This window comes from Aquila chrysaetos, chromosome 7 (assembly GCF_900496995.4).
Source record: "Aquila chrysaetos chrysaetos chromosome 7, bAquChr1.4, whole genome shotgun sequence".
Classification (NCBI taxonomy): Eukaryota; Metazoa; Chordata; class Aves; order Accipitriformes; family Accipitridae; genus Aquila; species Aquila chrysaetos.
Genome location: NC_044010.1, coordinates 30158984 through 30177547, shown reverse-complemented (window position 1 = coordinate 30177547; position 18564 = coordinate 30158984). Strand labels below are relative to the sequence as shown.

The following is an 18564-nucleotide window of genomic DNA, read 5'->3' as shown; positions in this document are numbered from 1 at the left end:
TTTTGCATTGTCATTTGCTGCCAAGGGTGGCTTAGATGTAGTATCAAGCTGCATGTCAAGAGAAGAAGTAAGATTGGGTAACCTGCCTAGAGTGCCACAGAAATCCATGTTCTCAGCCTGTGTCTCCTGATGGCAAAGCGCACTGTCTGTCTGGTAGGCTGTCTTTCTTGTTCTGCCATTTATAAGGGGTATCTTTCATGTAAGTACTCCCCTTGCATCTAGTTTTCAAAATTTTGGTTATTTCTATCCTCTTAAAGTGCATCCTTGAGGTTTCATACAATGCTTGGTGCTCCTTATGAAATCGTCACTCGCGCACTCAACACACCAGTTTCTTGCTGGTTTATCCCACGCTTCTGTGTTTATGTGTTTGCAGACGGAAGGGTAGAAGAAGAAAATGCTGCCACAAAGCATGCCATCGCTGTCCTTTCCTCTGCCGACCTTCGTGAGTTCCTTGTGGTTGCTTTCACAAAGGCAAAAGCCAGACCAAAGCCTGCTGGCATTTTAGTGAGGTGGTCACAAGGACAAATGTCCCCTTTGGGTTTTAGTTAAGGACAGTGAATGATCTTCTGTCTGTGACCTACATCAGGGCTGAGGCGAGGTTTCCAGTAGTAAAAGGCTAATGCAATAACACAGATTTTGCTTAGGTTCACATGTGTGGGTTAGGCTAATCCAACAAGAGACAAATATTTTCAATGATGGTCCTTTTTTTTTTTTCCCCTCCTCATATAGGCTTTTTAGTAATGCCTTCTTTACCCATAAAGTGATGTCAGTGATCAGCTGAAATGTGATCTACTGGGGCTGATGGGGTCCATTTGTCGGAGAAAGGGAAGGTCATAGGCTTGCCAAGCTGGTGAAGAAGGCTTTCAACTGAAGTTGCTGGGGGAGGGGAACCTCAATCCATCCCACTCCTACCAGTTTGATGCCAGTGCCAGCAATAGATGCCCAGAGCCTGGAGAGGGATCACAGGTCAACAGGAGAAAACCTGAAGAGCAGCATAAAGGAATTCCAGCCACTCCAGCCAGTAAGTCAGCTTCATCGGCGGCCCAACTTAAATGCCCCTATGCCAATGCATGTAGCATGGGGAATAAACACGAGGAGTTAGAGACGTGCACATGCCTACAGGGCTATGATCTTATTGGCATCTCGGAGACATGGTGGGATGGCTCCTATGACTGGAGTGTTGGAATGGAGGGAGACAGGCTGTTTAGGAAGGACAGGCAGGGCAGATGAGGAGGGGATGTTGTCCTCTATGTCAATGACCAGCTGGAGTGCACAGAGCTCTGCCTGGGGATGGATGAGGAGCTGACGGACAGCTTATGGGTCAGGATTAAAGAGAGGGAAGGGACAGGTGACATTACAGTGGGGGTCTGCTGCAGGCCACCCGACCAGGAAGACTGAGCGGATGAGGCCCTCTATAGACAGATAGGAGCAGCCTCATGTTCACAAGTCCTGGCCCTCATGGGGGACTGCAACCACCCCGATATCTGTTGGAGGAACAACACAGCGGGGCATAAGCAATCCAGGAGGTTCCTGGAATGTGTTGATGATAAATCCCTTCTCCAAGTGATAGAGGAGTCAATGAGGAGAGGTGCTATGCCGGAACTTGTTCTCACCACCAAGGAGGGGCTGGTGGGGAATGTGAAGCTCAAGGGCAGCCTTGGCTGCAGTGACCATGAAATGGTGGAGTTCAAGATCCTTGGGGCAGCAAGGAGGGTGCACAGCAAGCCCTACCCTGGACTTCAGGAGAGCAGATTTTGGCCTCTTCAGGGATCTGCTTGGTAAAGTACCATGGGATACAGCCCTGGAGGGAAGAGGGGCCCAAGAAAGCTGGTTAATATTCAAGGATCACCTCCTTCAAGCTCAGGAGCAATGCATCCCAACAAAGAGGAAGTCAGAAAATGCCAGGAGGCCTGCACAGATGAACAAGGAGCTCCTGGACAAACTCAAACACAAAAAATCATATTTGAGAAGTTGTGGCAGTCCGGTGAAGTTCTCACTGACTGGAAAAGGGGAAACATAACCCCCATTTTTAAAAAAGGAAAAAAGGAAGACCTGGGGAACTACAGGCCAATCAGTCTCACCTCTATTCCAGGCAAGATCATGGAGAAGATCCTCCTGGAAACTATGTTAAGGCACATGGAAAATAAGGAGGTGATAGGCGACAGCCAACATGGCTTCACTAAGGGCAAATCGTGCCTGACAAATTTGGTGGCCTTCTATGACAGCGTTACAACATTGGTGGATAAAGGAAGAGTAACTGATATCATCTACCTGGACTTGTGCAAAACATTTGACACTGTCCCACATGACATTCCTGTCTCTAAATTGGAGAGGCATGGATTTGATGGATGGACCACTCAGTGGATAAGGAATTGGCTTGGTGGTCACACTCAAAGAGTTGTGGTCAACAGCTCAATGTCTGAGTGAAGAGCAGTGACAAGTGGCGTTCCTCAGGGGTCAGTATTGGGACTGATGCTGTTTAACAGCTTTGTCGGCGACATGGACAGTGGGATTGAGTGCACCCTCAGCAAGTTTGCCGATGACACCAAGCTGTGTGGTGCAGTTGACATGCTGGAGGGAAGGGATGCCATCTAGAGGGACCTTGACAGACTTGAGAGGTGGGCCCATGTGAACCTCATGAAGTTCAACAAGGCCAAGTGTAAGGTCCTGCACATGGGCTGGGGCAATCCCAAGCACAAATACAAGCTGGGTGATGAGTGGATTGAGAGCAGCCCTGCAAAGAAGGACTTGGGGGTGTTGGTTGATGAGTAGCTCAACGTGACCCAGCAATGTGTGTTTGCAGCCCAAAAGGCCAACTGTATCCTGGGCTGCATCAAAAGAAACGTGACCAGCAGGTCGAGGGAGGTGATCCTGCCCCTCTACTCTGCTCTGGTGAGACCCCACCTGCAGTCCTGCATTCAGCTCTGGGACCCCCAACATAAGAAGGACATGGACCTGTTGGAGATAGTCCAGCAGAGGGCCACAAAGATGATCAAAGGGCTGGAACACCTCTCCTATGAAGACAGGCTGAGAAACTCAGGGTTGTTCAGCCTGGAGAAGCAAAGGCTCCGGGGAGACCTTATAGCAGCCTTCCAGTACATAAAAAGAGCCTACAAGAAAGCTGGAGAGGGACTTTTTACAAGGGCTTGTAGTGATAGGACAAGGAGTAGTGGCTTTAAACTGAAAAAGGGTAGATTTAGATTAGATGTAAGGAAGAAATTCTTCACTATGTGGGTGGTGAGGCACTGGAACAGGTTGCCCAGAGAGGTTGTGGATGCCCCGTTCCTGGCAGTGTTCAAGGCCAGGTTGGATGGGGCTTTGAGCAACCTAGTCGAATGGAAGGTGTCCCTGCCTATGGCAGGGTGGTTGGAACTAGATGATCTTTAAGGTCCTTTCCAACCCAAATCATTCTATGTTTCTATGAAATTAGCAATGACATTGAAAGAAACCCTTTAATACTATAAACTGACAACAAAATGGGGACTGGAAGCAAGGGCTATTGCCTTCCCCATATGTGTCCTTATGACATGAGCAATCATACCCCCGGGAAAGCTCAGACTTTGCCATTATCCAAAAAGTACTCTGATTTTACATATCACTTCACTTGCAACCGGCAGTGAACACAGATAACAGCATTTTTCAAAACAAGAGGCTAAGGTGGGCAATAATTCATCAAACGCATCTCCTCTTTTACATAATCCTAGATGTGCGAGGATGTGATCCTACTATTAGCCTTGCTGCAGCCTGAACATTATTCAGACAAATACTGGCTGAAAAAAAGGGAAGGCATTATTAGTATTTTTGAAGCATGCAAAGGCCTGGGAGAGCTTCTTCAAGGGACTATAAGGGGTAATAGAGATTTTGCACTCATGGAAGCAGACTGTCCCTGCTAAAAGAGATACTAAGCAGGTATAGTTACTTTCTGTGTATGGAGTTCAGGGTCTTGGAAGCAGTCTGAGTTACATATACTTAAAAGCCAGAAAGAAACCTCCATTATTACATTGTTGTTCCTGTTTTCAAAGAAAAAAGAAGGCAACAACTTCTGGGTTGTGGTGAATATCTTTTTTAAGCTATGGGCAAAGCTGACAGGAAAATAAGTAGAAGGCATGAAGTTCGCCAGTACAGAACAAGTCCTAATTCAATCCAGTTTTGACGGCCTGGTTAGGACTTTGGTGGTAAGCAAACCTTCTGCTAACTGTGTGTAGGACATAAAATGTCAGCTTACATGCATGCAGCAGCACATCAGGATGTACTGGTAACAGTCTACAACTATTTTTCAAAGAACAATTTCCCTGATTTTTTTAACCCCTTTTTTCGACTTGAAATGTCCTCTGCCATTCCTGTCTCTCAGGTACATGAGTGCATTGCTCAGGAACAAGAGCATTCTTTTCTGTAGAGGAGAAATATCAAAACATGCATTACAAAGAGAAAAATGCTTTATTTACAGATAATTAATTTTACAAATGGACAAGGAATGTCTGGCATAGAGACAGAACTTTGCTTTTAAGCTTTCCTCATCCATACAAATTTTTTGATAAGCAAATGCTATTTCATGTTTTCAGTCATGGAATTACCAGCCTTGCAGTAAGTTATACTCTGTTCATTGTGTATTGCCAAGTTGTTTTTTTCTGAGTAAGCTACTCCTGTATGCCCCTGTCAAAAATGACTATCTTTTTTGCAACTCAATCATTCATAAACTCAGATAGAATCTTCATAGGAAGATGCTTTACTTCTGCTACATTACCTGAAAATAAGGTTTGCTGATGGTGGGCAAATGGTGTTTATCAAGGGCAGTTTTTTGCTCAGTCCCGCGTTCTGCTTCCTTTTAAAATTTTTTTGGAGGAGACCGAACTTTTTATGCACACAATCACTGCAAGCCAAAAATAACAACTCTGAAATTAGTACTGAGTAGGTGGAGGGGTACAACTAGCACACCAGCTTGCCATAACAGTCTGGATATATAAATGAAGAGATAGGACTTGACATGCAGAATAACTAGAACTGTCAGATGACTAATGGATTTCACTCATTATATGCTGAGGCCCTGGAAAAGTAGCTAATGAAGTGGGATTACTTAAAAATATGCCTATATTAGCTGGCATAAGACCCAGTTGCACGGTCAGGTCTGCTGAGATGCAGCCACCTGCCTACATGTGCCTGACCGCGGGAGCCGTGTTCGGTGTGTGTTTGGGAAGGGGGGCGGCTGCACTGAGGAAGGGGTGACAGTTCTCCTAACTGTTGTTTGAAGTGCACCTGAGCCTGCACCGCAGCAGAGAAAAGCAGTCCCTGCAGGGGCTTCAGCCTCTGGCCCCATTTTTCCCTGCCAGTGCTGACATGGGTGTCTGTAGAGCAGAGCGGTGAATGGGATGCAGGAGGTGGTCTGGGTGAGCGGCAGCCCCCTCCTCCCTCAGACACCTGGAGTCTTCCACGGGAACAGAAATATTGCCCGATTGAGTGTGATGGTAGACGTCACCTACAGGTCAATACCCCTGACCCTTTCATTTTCCCCCTGTGCTGGGGCAGCTGCTGAAAATCACACCAGTGTTTAAGCAGGGCCGTGCCAGTGTCGTGCACCGTGGCGGCGGGAGGCGACAGCACGTCTCTGGCGTCGGACTCTCGTACACCACCGGATGTGTCTTGCTACCGTTTTGCTTTACAAACTGCTAGAAAATGTCCCGGCCTTTCTTCACCGTTAGCTCTTCTTTACCATTCTTCTCCAGGTACTGCAGAGGACCTATAGGACAGAGTAGATACTGGGTGTGAGAGAAGCCTGGGGGCTATACAATACTCTGCTGTACGGTGCTCTGCAGGAGCCATACGCTGAGAAATGGAGGATACAGGGTGCAACAGGACCTGCTGGACGATTGCCTGACTTATTGCCTTGTGTTTGTCTCAAACCATGCTGACAGCTGCAGGATTTCTCTTTTGGACACATATGAAGGCCCCTGTACCAGAGGGAGACTGGCAGACTGGAGAGTGTCTGGTGGAAGGACACAGAGTTAAGGGCTAGAGCTCATGGTGTGCCAGGAGCACAGGCTGCCCAGAAGCTGTGAAACCTCCAGCTTTGAAGATATTCAAACCTTGATGAGGCAAGTCCATGCACAACCTCTCCGACTGAAATTAGTCTTGCTTTGAGCAGGAGATTGTTCTAGAGGCTCCCAGAGGTCCCTTCCGATTTCACTTTCCTGTGATTTACAGTCCCACTGATGCCAACGGTGCTCCACGTAATAAAGAAGATCATCTCCACCATATTGCCTTCCTCAGCCCTCCCTAAAATACCTCAACTCTCCGCTCTGTTTTTCTTTGCAGAATCACGTGAAGTAGGAGTGTTTGGCTCCTTGTCCTGTTTTTGCTCTGTGAGGACAGCTCATCATCAAAGCAGTCTGCTGCTGGATGGTATTGGCCAAACCTTGGAAGTGATACAGCCTTCCTCAACCGCAGCTTGGGCAAAGCAGCCATGCTGCATGGAGGATCTTCTGCTGTCTTTGGCAGCTTCACCTTGGTTGAGAATTGAAATGATATTCTCCATCTTTTTTTTTTACTATGTCTTTTCCTTTCCCTTTCACTAGAAGTTTTCCAAAATGGCAAATCATATCAGAGTTACAAGTCTTATTAACCATACAACTAATAGCCAGGCTGTGAGACCTTAAAGACTCACAAGTCATTGTTATAAAGGAACGTGTATCAAGTATGCCTAAACATTGGCTGAGGAGCCAAGCATAGCCTACTAACCAAGGGGACAGGTTTTCCTTGGGCTGTGTGGAGCTGCCTGCAACATGGAAGAAGTTGATCCTGGGCTGCAGGATATACAGAAATAAAGCAGTACTGTGCCAGGCACACCTGCCTGGTGGGACAGCAGATAACCAGACTTAGCTGGCATGTGATAACAAAGCAGCATTGCCTGGTCCCACTTGGCTGAGCCAGTGACTTGCACCTGCTCAGTGGCGAGGTTGCACTTGTGGCCAAAGGTGCAAATAAGGCATGCATCAGACATAAAGAGCCCAAAGTGGATGAGGTGCATATAATTGCAGGAGGGGAGGGAGGCCAGGGTAATTAGGATTTGGCCACAGAATCACAGAATGGCTGATGTTGGAAGGGAACTCTGGAGGGCATCTGGTCCAACCCCTCTCTGAAGTAGGGCCACCCAGAGCCAGTTGCCCAGATGGCTTTTGAATATCTCCAAGGTGGGTGTCGTGGTTTAACCCCAGCCAGCAACTAAGCACCACGCAGCCGCTCACTCACTCCCCGCCTGCCCAGTGGGATGGGGAGAAAATCGTAAAAGTAAAACTCGTGGGTTGAGATAAGAACGGTTTAATAGAACAGAAAAGAAGAAACTAATCATGATAATGATAACACTAATAAAATGACAACAGTAATAATAAAAGGATTGGAATGTACAAATGATGCGCAGTGCAATTGCTCACCACCCGCTGATCGACACCCAGCTAGTCCCCGAGTGGCGATCTCCTGCCCCCACTCCCCCCAGTTTATATACTGGGCATGACGTCATATGGTATGGAATACCCTGTTGGCCAGTTTGGGTCAGCTGCCCTGGCTCTGTCCTGTGCCAACTTCTTGTGCCCCTCCAGCTTTCTTGCTGGCTGGGCATGAGAAGCTGAAAAATCCTTGACTTTAGACTAAACACTACTTAGCAACAACTGAAAACATCAGTGTTATCAACATTCTTCGCATACTGAACTCAAAACATAGCACCGTACCAGCTACTAGGAAGACAATTAACTCTATTCCAGCTGAAACCAGGACAGTGGGGCACTCCACAGTCTCTCTCGGCAACTTGTGCCAGTGCTTGGTCACCCACATAGAGAAAGTTGTTCCTGATATTCAGAGAGAACCTCCTGTGTTTCGATGTGTGCCCATTGCCTCTGGTCCTGTCACTGGGCACCACTGAAAAGAGCCTGGCTGCGTCCTCTTTGCACCCTCCCTTTGGGTATTTATATACGTGGATGAGATCCCCCTGAGCCTTCTCCTCTCCAGGCTGAACAGTCCCAGCTCTCCCAGCCTTTCCTCACAGGACCGATGCTCCAGTCCCTTCACCATCTTCATGGCCCTTCACTGGTCTCTCTGCAGCGTGTCCATGTCTCTCTTGTGCTGGGGAGCCCAGAACTGGACACAGCACTCCAGGTGTGGCCTCGCCAGCACTGAGTAGAGGGGAAGGATCACCTCCCTCGATCTGCTGGCAATGCTTTGTCTCATGCAGCCCAGGGTACCATCTGCCACTTTTGTTGCAAGGGCACAAGGTCCTTTTCTGCCAAGCTGCTTTCCAGCTGGGTGGCTCCCAGCATGTATTGGTGCATGAGGTTGTTCTTCCCCAGGTGCAACAGTTTGTGCTTCTCCTTGCTGAACACCATGAAGTTCCTGTCAGCCCATTTCTCCAGCCTGTCTAGGTCCCTCTGGATGGCAGCACGACTCTCTGTTTTGTGTCACTCTTCCCAGCTTTGTGTCATCAGCAAACTTGCTGAGGGCACACTCTGCCCCATCATTCAGATCATTAATGAAGATGTTGAACAAGACTGGACCCAGTATTGACCCCTGGGGTACACTGCTAGTTACTGGCCTCCGACTAGACTTTGTACCACTGACCACCACCCTCTGGGCCCGGCTGTTCAGCCAATTTTCACTCCACCTCTCTGCTCATCCAGCCCATACTTCATCATCTTGTCTATGAATATCTTATGGGAAAGAGTGTCAAAAGCCACACTGAAGTCATGGTAGAAAATACCCACTTGCTCTCTTCTCACCTACGGAGCCAGAATTTTCTTTGTAGAAGATTATCAGGTTGGTCAAGCATGACTTCCCTTTGTGGTCCTAGTTGTGACTGAAGGGCTGAGGTGGCTGAGGGCCAGGGCTGTCCTCCTGGTCTGGGATGTTGTAGGAGGTGCAGCAGCCCTACCCAGGGCTGGGATGGCTCCTGGGCACATGGAGATTTTGACGTGCAACCCATAGTCTTATGAGATACATTTGTTTATAGCTGATGGATGCCCTGAAGATCTGGTTTTAAGTTACACTACTGATTGTGAGCTATAAAACAAACTGCACACCTGGGGTAGCTTGGGTTTGTATGATTATTCTGAGTGACCACTTGACTAGCTGAACTTTCCTAATCTGGGGCCGCAGCACACTATCAAATTTTCATAAGGCCTCCTGGCTGAATCAGTGGGGAATTTTACCTAAAAATCAATGTCAGGAAAGGACCTGCATTTAATCTTGCTGATTAAATGCTTTGGCTAAAGTGCTTCGTGTGGTAATGCCATTTAAAACCTGCCATTAATTGATCAGTGGTTTGATGAAGAAAACTGATCTTTTATATTTGGATTTGATTTGCAAACAAAATAGTGATTAGTGAGTAGATAGTTGAGATTTTTAAAGGTAGAACAAATACATAGTATTTGAAAATAAATATTCTTTATTCAATACACATCCAAGCATTAACAATGACGATTGATTTGGATTTCCCTATCTTGACTTTCAAAGTTGATGAGGTGCTTCCACCTTCTTGTGTTTAAAAATCAGCTTGTGTAGTTTGGCAGGTTTTGTTAAACACTTTCAGTTAAGACACAGCTCATGTTTTTTTATTAAAGCATTTTAAAATGTACTTATCCAGATTTGAGCTGAGTCATTACTGAAAAAAAAAAACCCCAACACTTTGGCAGCCAGGGCAATGCTTGTGACAAGGTGCTCTCTGGCTTCCCTGTGTCCCATTGAATGGAGCCTGCGTGTGTGATGCACAGCTAAAGCACTGGCTTAAATTCCCTCAAAATCTTTAGCTGCAGAAATAGCACAGGAGCAGGCTGGCACACGGGAAAAGCCGTCGCTCCTTGTTTGCATCTCTGAGCCATGTAGATAGCCGTTGGCACTTGGGGGTCTCCGGTAAACAGCAGAGAAGGAACATGGTGTGGGATGGTGCCCGCAGCGAGGGAAGCAAGCGTGGACAAGGCCCGGGTGAAAGATCTGGTACCACCAACGCGTGCCGGGCAATGGCTCCTTGTAAGTGTCTGGTGGCGAACATGAAGGAGGGAGAGACGAGGAAAGCTCAGCCCTGCTCCAGGGGACTTCGAGGGGGTCAGGAGCCATGAGAGGAAGGTGTGGCCATGCAGCGGCCAGGCACCTTCCTCTCATGGCTCCCGACCCCCTCGCAGTGGTCTGGAACCTTCTTCCCCGAACGGGTCGCTGCGGCCGGAGACACGGCGGAGGGGGTCGGGACCCGCGAGAGGACGGTTCCGAACCGCCTCACAAGTCGGTTCGACTTCGAAGTCGAGCTCTCCCTGCCCGCAGCCAATCCCGCTCGCCGCCGCCGCGCGCGCCAACTTCGCCCGTCGCCCCCCAGCCCCGGCCCGGATTGGCCGGGCTCCCCCGCGCGGCGGGCGGCCCGCACGCCCCATTGGCCGCTTTTGTTGCGGGATCCGCGGTGCGGAGGGGTGCGTGGGGGGTGGTCCGCACGCGGCGCCGCCCGCCCCCGCCGCCCCCCGGGGAGCGGCCCCTCCCCTCCCTCCTGGAAGCCGCGTGGGCCATTGTCACACAACATTCCAACTCCGAACGCCCCGCTGTTGGCCGCCGCCGCCGCCTATTGGCTCTCCCGGCCCGGATTGACGCATCGAGCAGCCAATGGCCACCGGTTTCCAAGGCGGCCGCCGGCGCCGCCCCTCGCAGCGCCGGCAGTAACAATATGGCAGCGGCGCCTATTGGTGGCGGCGCGCTGTGAGCGGCGGCGGCGGCGGCCGCGGGCGCCCGGCTAGCGGCGACGACGGGGAGCAGCTCCCTGGGCGGGTTGGCGGCGGCGACCCCCGGTTGCCGAGCCCAGCTGCGGCAGGTGAGTGGCCGGCGGATCGCGTCCCCGTCGCCCGCGCACGGCATCCCGCCTCACGCCGGTGCGCCCTGGCGGAGCGCCCCGCGCCGGGGGCGTTGCGCGGCGCCGGGGCCCGGCTCGCAGCCCCTCCGCCGCTGCCGCCGCCCGCACCGGGGGGTGGCCTGGGCGGGGTGTGGAGGGGGGGGCCGCGGCCGCGCTGCTCCGCTGCGGGCGGGTGGGCGCCCGGCCCGCCGGGGCCCGCTTTATTGTTCGCAGTGTGGGCCGTCGGCGGCCGCCGCCGCCGCCGCCGCTCCCCCCGCCGGTGCGGCGGCGCGGGGATGGCCCCGGCGGGATGCCCGGGTCTTCGCCGGGGTCCGGCCCCGCCGCCGCGCGGCTCCGGAGCCGGCCCTGTGGCTGCCGGCCTCCGGGAGCGCCGCTCCTGCGCCTAAAATGTCACCACCACCGCCCCCCCGGGAGGGCTGCGCGGGGTCCGTGCGGGGGCCGTCGGGCCCCCCCCCCCGCCGGAGAGCCCCAGCAGCCGGCGCTGGCCCCGCGCGGCGGCGGCCACCGGGTCCCTTCCCCGCCGGGTGATGCTGCTGCTGCTGCTGTGGGGGAGCCGTACCGGCCACGGTGCGGGGGCGCAGCCGGGGTGTCACTTAGGGACCGTAGGCTTAACGAGCGTGTAGCAGGTCAGGGTGGCGTGTTCCCGCCTGCGGGTCACTGCTGAAGGCAGGGAGGGCACAACCTGCCCGCGCTGCCCTTGCTGAAGTTGGGGACTCTTGACTGATGCACGCAGCCCTTGGCTTGACGGGAAGCGCTGGCACAAATGCGGTCTTTAATAGAGTTTCAGGAACGGGTGCGTAATTCCAGCGCGCAGCTCAGTACTAGCACTTTGGATTGGGAAGCGCTGGGAGAAATTGATTCTGTTCCTCCTCGGTCCTTCATCCCACTTCTCCCTCTTCGTGGCAGCCAGAGCACTCTGGGCTAGTGAAAGCTGGCTGGAGCTAGGAAATAGGTAGTACTCGTGACTTGTTAGTCATTTTGCTATGTATGAAATTCTGATTAAAAAATGTATTGGAATAAATTAGGGGAGGCTGAGCTCTATGGAGTGATTGCTTGGGTGCCTAATCTGTGATTAGAGCATCTTTTCCCCTTCCTGTATTATTAAAACGCTTCTGTCAATTTCAATGACACTTCAATGCTGTGATATAAATTATTGAACAAGGGCAAATGAGACGTCCTTCACCTTAGCTAGGGCCCTTAGTAAGGGCCCGATCCCACAGAGAACAACGTCCTTCCACCCCTCCTGCTTCGGCAGCTGTTGGAGCCCCTCTGCCGAGTCCTTGCTCCTGTCCCTGCGCAATCCCTGGCTGCCTTTCCCCTGGCAAAAGCTGCCTTCTTCAGGCAGAGTATTGCTTATTGGATTGCATGTAACGGTTGTCCTTGCTGCTTCCTGATGAGCCCACGTGGATGGGACAGTCCTGTGGGATTTTGAAGGTGCGAGTGACCTTGGAAAGTGCTGTGGTTTTCTCTCCTGGCGTTTGCCTTGATTGCCCTTGTATGCCACGAGCTCTTTGATTTGGGGACCACTGTGTGCAGAAGTCCTGGGAGGTGTCTTAAAACCTGATCATCACCCCTGTGGTAGTTTTTGTGTATATTTGGTAGTGGCAATGAATGTGCTATGCTAGCACCTCCATACTACTTGAGGTAAAACATGATTTAGGAGTGGGTGGGGAACGGGACTGCTTCTTCCCTTCTGGGCCCTGGAATGGTGGAGGTGGAAGAGGAATGTGACATACCTGTGGGGACTTGGCTCACCTCTGCTTTGGTTACAGGCAAATTAGTCCTGCTCCCATTTAGGCTGTGGGAACACTTGCTGCCCCAGAATCACGTTTCCCATGGATGAAAAAGCTGTTTCCTTCTTGAACAGCAAAGCAACTAAAAAATGAATTTTTTTAAAGTGATTCTCCTGACAGGACTTTAATCTTTAGCCTTTTTGTTATTGTTATTCTTGCATTAATGATCCAGTTATGCTTTCCAGTATATTAAAGACAATATTCTGGAGTCCTTAAAAAAATGCTTGTCACCTTTAATGATAACTGACTTTGGGATCTGGCCCTCCATAATCTCATGCAGTGCTGAATCTAATTTGCCTTAAGGGAAACAAGACAGACTGCTGTTTTAAATGGCCTTTTTGGCTTCTCTGGTTGCTCTTGACTGAAGTAGAATTCAGTGAATCCTACCCGATGTCTGTCCAGTGATTCATCTGGTCTTGCTTGGAAGAGGAAAGACAGTGGTTTATTTTTTTTTTCTGTCAGAGGTGATTACGCTGTGTAGTCATTCAGGGGCCAGGAACATCGGAAAAACCTTGTGAGGCATCGTTTGAAAGGATCACTGTGTGTAACGGGGCGAAAAAACACGTTCGTCTGGTACCAGAGCTCTCCGTTTCTCAGACGAAGTTCTTGTGCTGTAGCGAGGAGCACAGTATAAATAGCAATGCTAGGTTTTAGCCACTGAATTCAAAGTTATGGTTTCCACAGCAACCAGCACTCAGGCTGTCGTTTACGTGTGTAATATTTCCCCCTTTTTAAAAAAAATAAATGTATCTGGCTTCTGGTGTTGTGCTGTGTCCAGTCTTCCTCCGTGAACCCCCCCCCACTCATTCCTCCTACTCTGCTTTTGAGCATCCCCCTCTGCTTTCCTTCTCCTGATGGCCGTCGTCTTGCTCCATTCCCAGGTCCAGGCTTCCTGCTGCCTTCTCCTGGGCCAGGGGCTGAGGGCTTTGTGTACCAGATCCCGGCCTGTCCACCATGTTCATTTGTCTTCTAAGTCCTCCTTTTGGTACCAGTGTTTGCTTCCAGCTGTGCCTGCAGTGTGATAGGCACCACGCAAACACAGGAAGAAACAGCCCTGCTTTGAATCCTTGGCATATCCCTCAAATACCTACCTGTGTTTCCCATCTCGCCCTTATCTGGAGGGTCATTGTCTTGATGGTACGTCCGCATGCTCTCCTGGCTCTTGCTCAGTCATTTCTCTTGAGGCTTAAAGGAAATGCAGTCAGAGAACTGTGCCCTCTACATCAGAACTGTGCCTTCTGAAGATCAGGATGCAATGCTTGTTTTTAAAAATGTTTGTCACACATGTGCAGCGTTGCTAAAGTGTTTTCATTTATAGCCATGGGATTGATGTATCTACATGGTGGTGTCCAAGTTACAGTTTCCAGAGCAACTGGAGCTTTGTGTCTTGGAAGACTGTTAACTAAAGCATGAAACATCACATCAAATTTTCCTTTCTTAAATTCTGTAATTTTAGCTACTGTTAAAAATGCAGCTGTGCTTATCTAAGAACTTGTTCAAAAACCTTAAATGACCAAGTAGATCATCATCAGATATGTACCTCTGTGATGAGAACAGGAATGGGAAATTTCAGCCCCCAAAGTAATTATCCTTACAATTACAGTGTAAGGCACTTCAGGAGAAAAAATAAAAGAAAAAAAAAAAGGAAGTGCCATCTCATCTGTATCTCTAACCAGAACTAATGACAAAAGTGCAGTCTGGCAAAACTGAGTAAAAAGGCTGATGTCAGCTGAAAGCAAACATCAAATGAAGGATTCTCATGGCTGGAGAATTGATCCTAAGAAGGAAGGGGACTCAGGTTCCTCTGTACCTGGGGGCAGTTGGGCAGGCCATGGTGCCGGAGGCTGGTCTGATTTTTTTTTTTTTTTTTTTTTTATTTCCTTCTCTTTCCCCTTTCATTTGGCTGCTGCTCCTTGTGAAACTGGGTCCCTCTTGCAGTGTTTCACAGATGCTTTTCCTCTGGGCAGTAATGCCAAGGACCTTTGCATCAAAACAGGTCATTTTCCCATTATAATTCCATTTGAGCCAATGTTACTTTCAAAAAAAGTTGATGTATCTGTGTTGTAGGTTTTCTCCTTGCTCTGTGAAGAGTTTTGTCAATAACAGGCATGTCATTCCATTATAAATTACCCTACTGGATACTCAGATTGGTTTGAGCAATGGTGCTATAAAATGGTTTGCAGGTTACCTGGGGAATCTCAGCCAGGAGGCTTTAAGTGTTGGTTTGTGTAAAAAGGAATTACAAAGAGAATGTCTCAGGGGTTTTCCTTTCTATTTTTGTTAGTAACCTTCCAGCTCAATGTTTTTCTTTTTATATATTTTATATATATGTATATTTATGTGTAATGTTCCATTGATGTTGCCGCCTATAATAGCATTGTCAGCAGCCTCTGGTTTTTGCTTAATAAAATGGAGGAATGATTCTTCTCCTGCGAGATGGTTTTTAAATGAAACTTAAACCCAAACCTTGTGATCTTTGGTGTGCTGCCCAGATTATAGAAACAAAATGATCGAAACAGCAGCTGGCAATGGCTTGAAGTGAGTTGAAATACCTTGAACTTCTCTCTGAGTCTCTTTGAGAAAAGGTAGGGGTTTTGTTTTCTCTGTAGTCTCTTTGTGATACAGCACAGACCAAGAATGGATTTTAGCTTGTTCGCATAGGAGCAGGCTGTTGCTCAGTAGCCATAACCCACCTCCGTGGCAGGCGATGTTGCATGCCGGGTCGTGAGGCAGAGAAAGCTGGGAACAAGCTGGGAGAAGAGCCAGATTCTTTGCTGGAATAAGAACTGCTTGTTTATTTTCCTGCATGCTCAGAAAGTGCCAGTGTGTGCCATGCTATCAACTTCATTGTCTAAGTCTTTCTAAGTGAAGGTACCACTGCTGGGGTTCAGCGTTGTGTAAATGTATCCATCTTGGCAGCAGGACACCTAGTCTTTACTTTTACAGGACACCTTTACTTTTCTCCAGTGCACAGTATACATACAGCTCTTTCTTGACCTTCTCCATTAATTTCAGTGGATAAAGCCAAGTCTTCTGAGGGACCAGGCATTTGAGAGTTGGAACAAGATGCCTAATCCATTAACATTAAAGCAGACTTACTTTAAGAAGCTCTTCTCTTGAAAGAGCAGGCAGTAAGGGTGGTGGGAAGGTCTTGTATTCTTAACCAGGTGTCCTGGTGCATCACCACAGTCCTTCGATCCACCTGGGGACCTAATTTTGTAGTGCCTGACCAGCTGCTTCTGTGGTAACCATTGCTGGGGGAGTGATGTAACAAGGCTGCAGTGGGCTGGAGTGTCACTCCCGCCCTGTGTATCTTCCACCTGGGAGGTCTCCCTTGCAGCTAGGGTAGACCCTTGGCTTTGAAAAGCGAGATGGAGGAGGAGAAGGTTAAGATCAAAGAAGAAAGGCAAGAGGTTATTGTCTATGCCTAAGTGATGAGGAGGGACAGTCTGGTCCAGAGCATTGGATGTCACAATTATGGAAGAATAGTTCATGAAGTACTCTGTTTTTCCCGCGACACTGTTTTTGTTTTTGAAAAAACATTTAAAAAGTTCTGCTCTTTTAAACTAGGTAAGTACTAACTTTTGACTGGGGCTTTGTGCTTGTTGAAAACAATCGTTTTGCCTCACAGTTGGGAAACACGTCTTCTAGTAGCAGCAAATCTCTGTATTTTGAGTTTTGCAGCCCAGGCTGCAATAACAAATACTTGGAACACCCTTGGTCACAGTTATCCTGTGCATGAGAGGATTCTTTACTGCGTCACATTATTCAGCATGTCTTTATGTCTAATTGTTTTCCCCCTTCATATGCTCTGTTCCTAAGATTAGTACAGTTTTCCTCCTTGTGGATAAATAATTTAAACACCTGAACTGATTAAATGCATGCATCTGAGCTCAGAACAATCACGACTTTTTTTTTTTTTTTTTGTGTGTTTTGGATTCAAAGACTGACTTTTCTGAAGAAGATTAAAAGCAACTGAAAATAGCTTCATCACGGAAACATCAACCATAACTTGAAAATTATCGCTATCATGTCATAGGTTCTGGCAGTGTACATTTGCCTTCCCATTAGCAACATCTTATTGAACAATCAAGGGTTTATTGACAACTCATTTACTTTGCCTAATTGTATGACTTACTGGAGGGCAGGACTGTCCTTCCCTTTGCGGAATGATGGCAAAGACGTTGATGCAAAGTGGGTCTGTGTTGTGCAGTAACTTGATTGCTCTGTTGGAGGGTGTTTTGTGAAGACAAAGTTGACTGCAGAAGGTTTGAGGCAACCTCCAGCGTTGGATTTGACTGTGCATTACCTGCAATGTGCCCCTTACCTGGCATGGCATGGGAAGATACCAGGGTCCTTTGGGCCAAATGTGATGCCCCTGTGAAGTGGCAGGGCTCATGGGGGGTGGGTGGCTGCACCAGAAGGTCAGGGCTTGGCTCAGTGGTGCCAGGAGCAGCTGCTCAGGGGTGGCAACAGTCTGTATTGGTGTGAAGAGAGCTGTTGGAGATGTTTAGGAGCCAGGAGCTGTCAAGTTCCCTCTCTGCCATTGCCATTTCTGCTGCTGTGGGCTCATGTGAGGGCTCATACAAAACCCTTGCACTGGTGGGGGCAGATGTGCCTCTCGCTGGGGAGGGTGAAGGAGCTGCAGCAGTGCCTCCCTTCTGGAAGAAGTCCTTTCTGCTAATTTTCTTTCCAAAATGTCTTTTCAAAGAGGAACAGTTCTTCTGCTTTCCCCATGTAAAGCCATACATGCTCCACAGCCACCTCTGGAGAACTGCAAGCCAAACCAACTACCTAAGGAAAGAAGTATTTTTCCTTAATGTGAGAGCCATCTCATCCTGCATCCGTTATCAGTCAGTGCTCTGCCGTTTCATCTCAGACTGGCTGACAATAGCACTCTCAGATGACTGGAGTTTCCTCTCCCTTTGTTGTAAAAAATACTCTTAGGAACTACCTTTATAGAGCAACTGCATATCTCTAGGCTAAAGTTGGAAAACATTTCTCGTCTCTCACTCAAAACATCTTCTATCTAGAGATTTAAAACCTCATGCCAGAAAGCTGTGGCCTAATACTTTGCTTGTGATTTTCTTGTATACCAGTGCTACTCTACAAGAACATGAATACCTTGATTGCCTGTATCTTGTCCATCTTACTTGCAGAAGAAAGCATGGAGAAAACTAGTGATGTTATGAAAGTTTCACTTTGCATTTTGATTCCCCCCTCCCTTTTTTTTTGTGTGTGTGTGTGCAGTAACCTGGCCTATTTGTCATCACATTAGCCCTCTGTCTGGCTTTCCACCCTCTCTGATAAGCAGTGCTCAGTCAGGCACCAGGCTTTCAGCAAGGCAGGGCAATTCCTGCTTGGATCCAGTTACTGCTTGTCAGTCAGACCCAGGCATTATCGTAGCAGCAGGCGGTTTTTGTTGTTTTGAGTTATCTCTTACTCTAGTCCATCACAGTTAGTTCTCTTTGCTTCTCCTAAAGCAAATCCTATGCCTGCCTTTATCTTTTGGCATGGTTTGGGGAGAGATGTGGGTTTCCTCATTAACACCAGGCAGGCTTCCTGAGTGCTTTCCGTCTGACTTCAGCTCTTACCATCCTGATCTCAAAACAGGCCTTCTCTCCTGTTTGCCACCTCCTCCCACTCCAGCATTGCTTTGATCTCCTGGGCTGTGGAAACCCCCTGAGCTTTGAAAGCTTACTGTCCTGCTGCCAGTCATTCCTTCATGATGAATGGCCTCGCAACCGGGCCAGGCTCTCTGTGCTGTGCCCCACCGCTTGTTCCTGCCGCTCTCCTCTCTGTTGGCACTTTCCCTGGGACTTGCTGCTCTTAGTCCCCGGTGAAGCCTTGGGCAAAAGGTATTTCCCTCTGCATCCCAGCCAGCGCTCCAGCAGTGCTCTGTTC

The 18564-nt window shown here is 48.9% G+C and overlaps 1 protein-coding gene across 2 annotated transcripts in view; it reads left to right on the top strand.

Moving 5' to 3' along the window:
- Positions 1 to 10723: 10723 nt before the first annotated feature.
- The window catches only part of TIAM1 (TIAM Rac1 associated GEF 1), a 194023-nt gene continuing 186182 nt past the window's right edge, over positions 10724 to 18564 (top strand). For both annotated transcript variants that reach the window (XM_030020109.2, XM_041124807.1), the window contains exon 1: positions 10724 to 10828. The gene's annotated coding sequence lies outside the window, so the exon portion shown is untranslated. The remainder of the gene's footprint in view (positions 10829 to 18564) is intronic.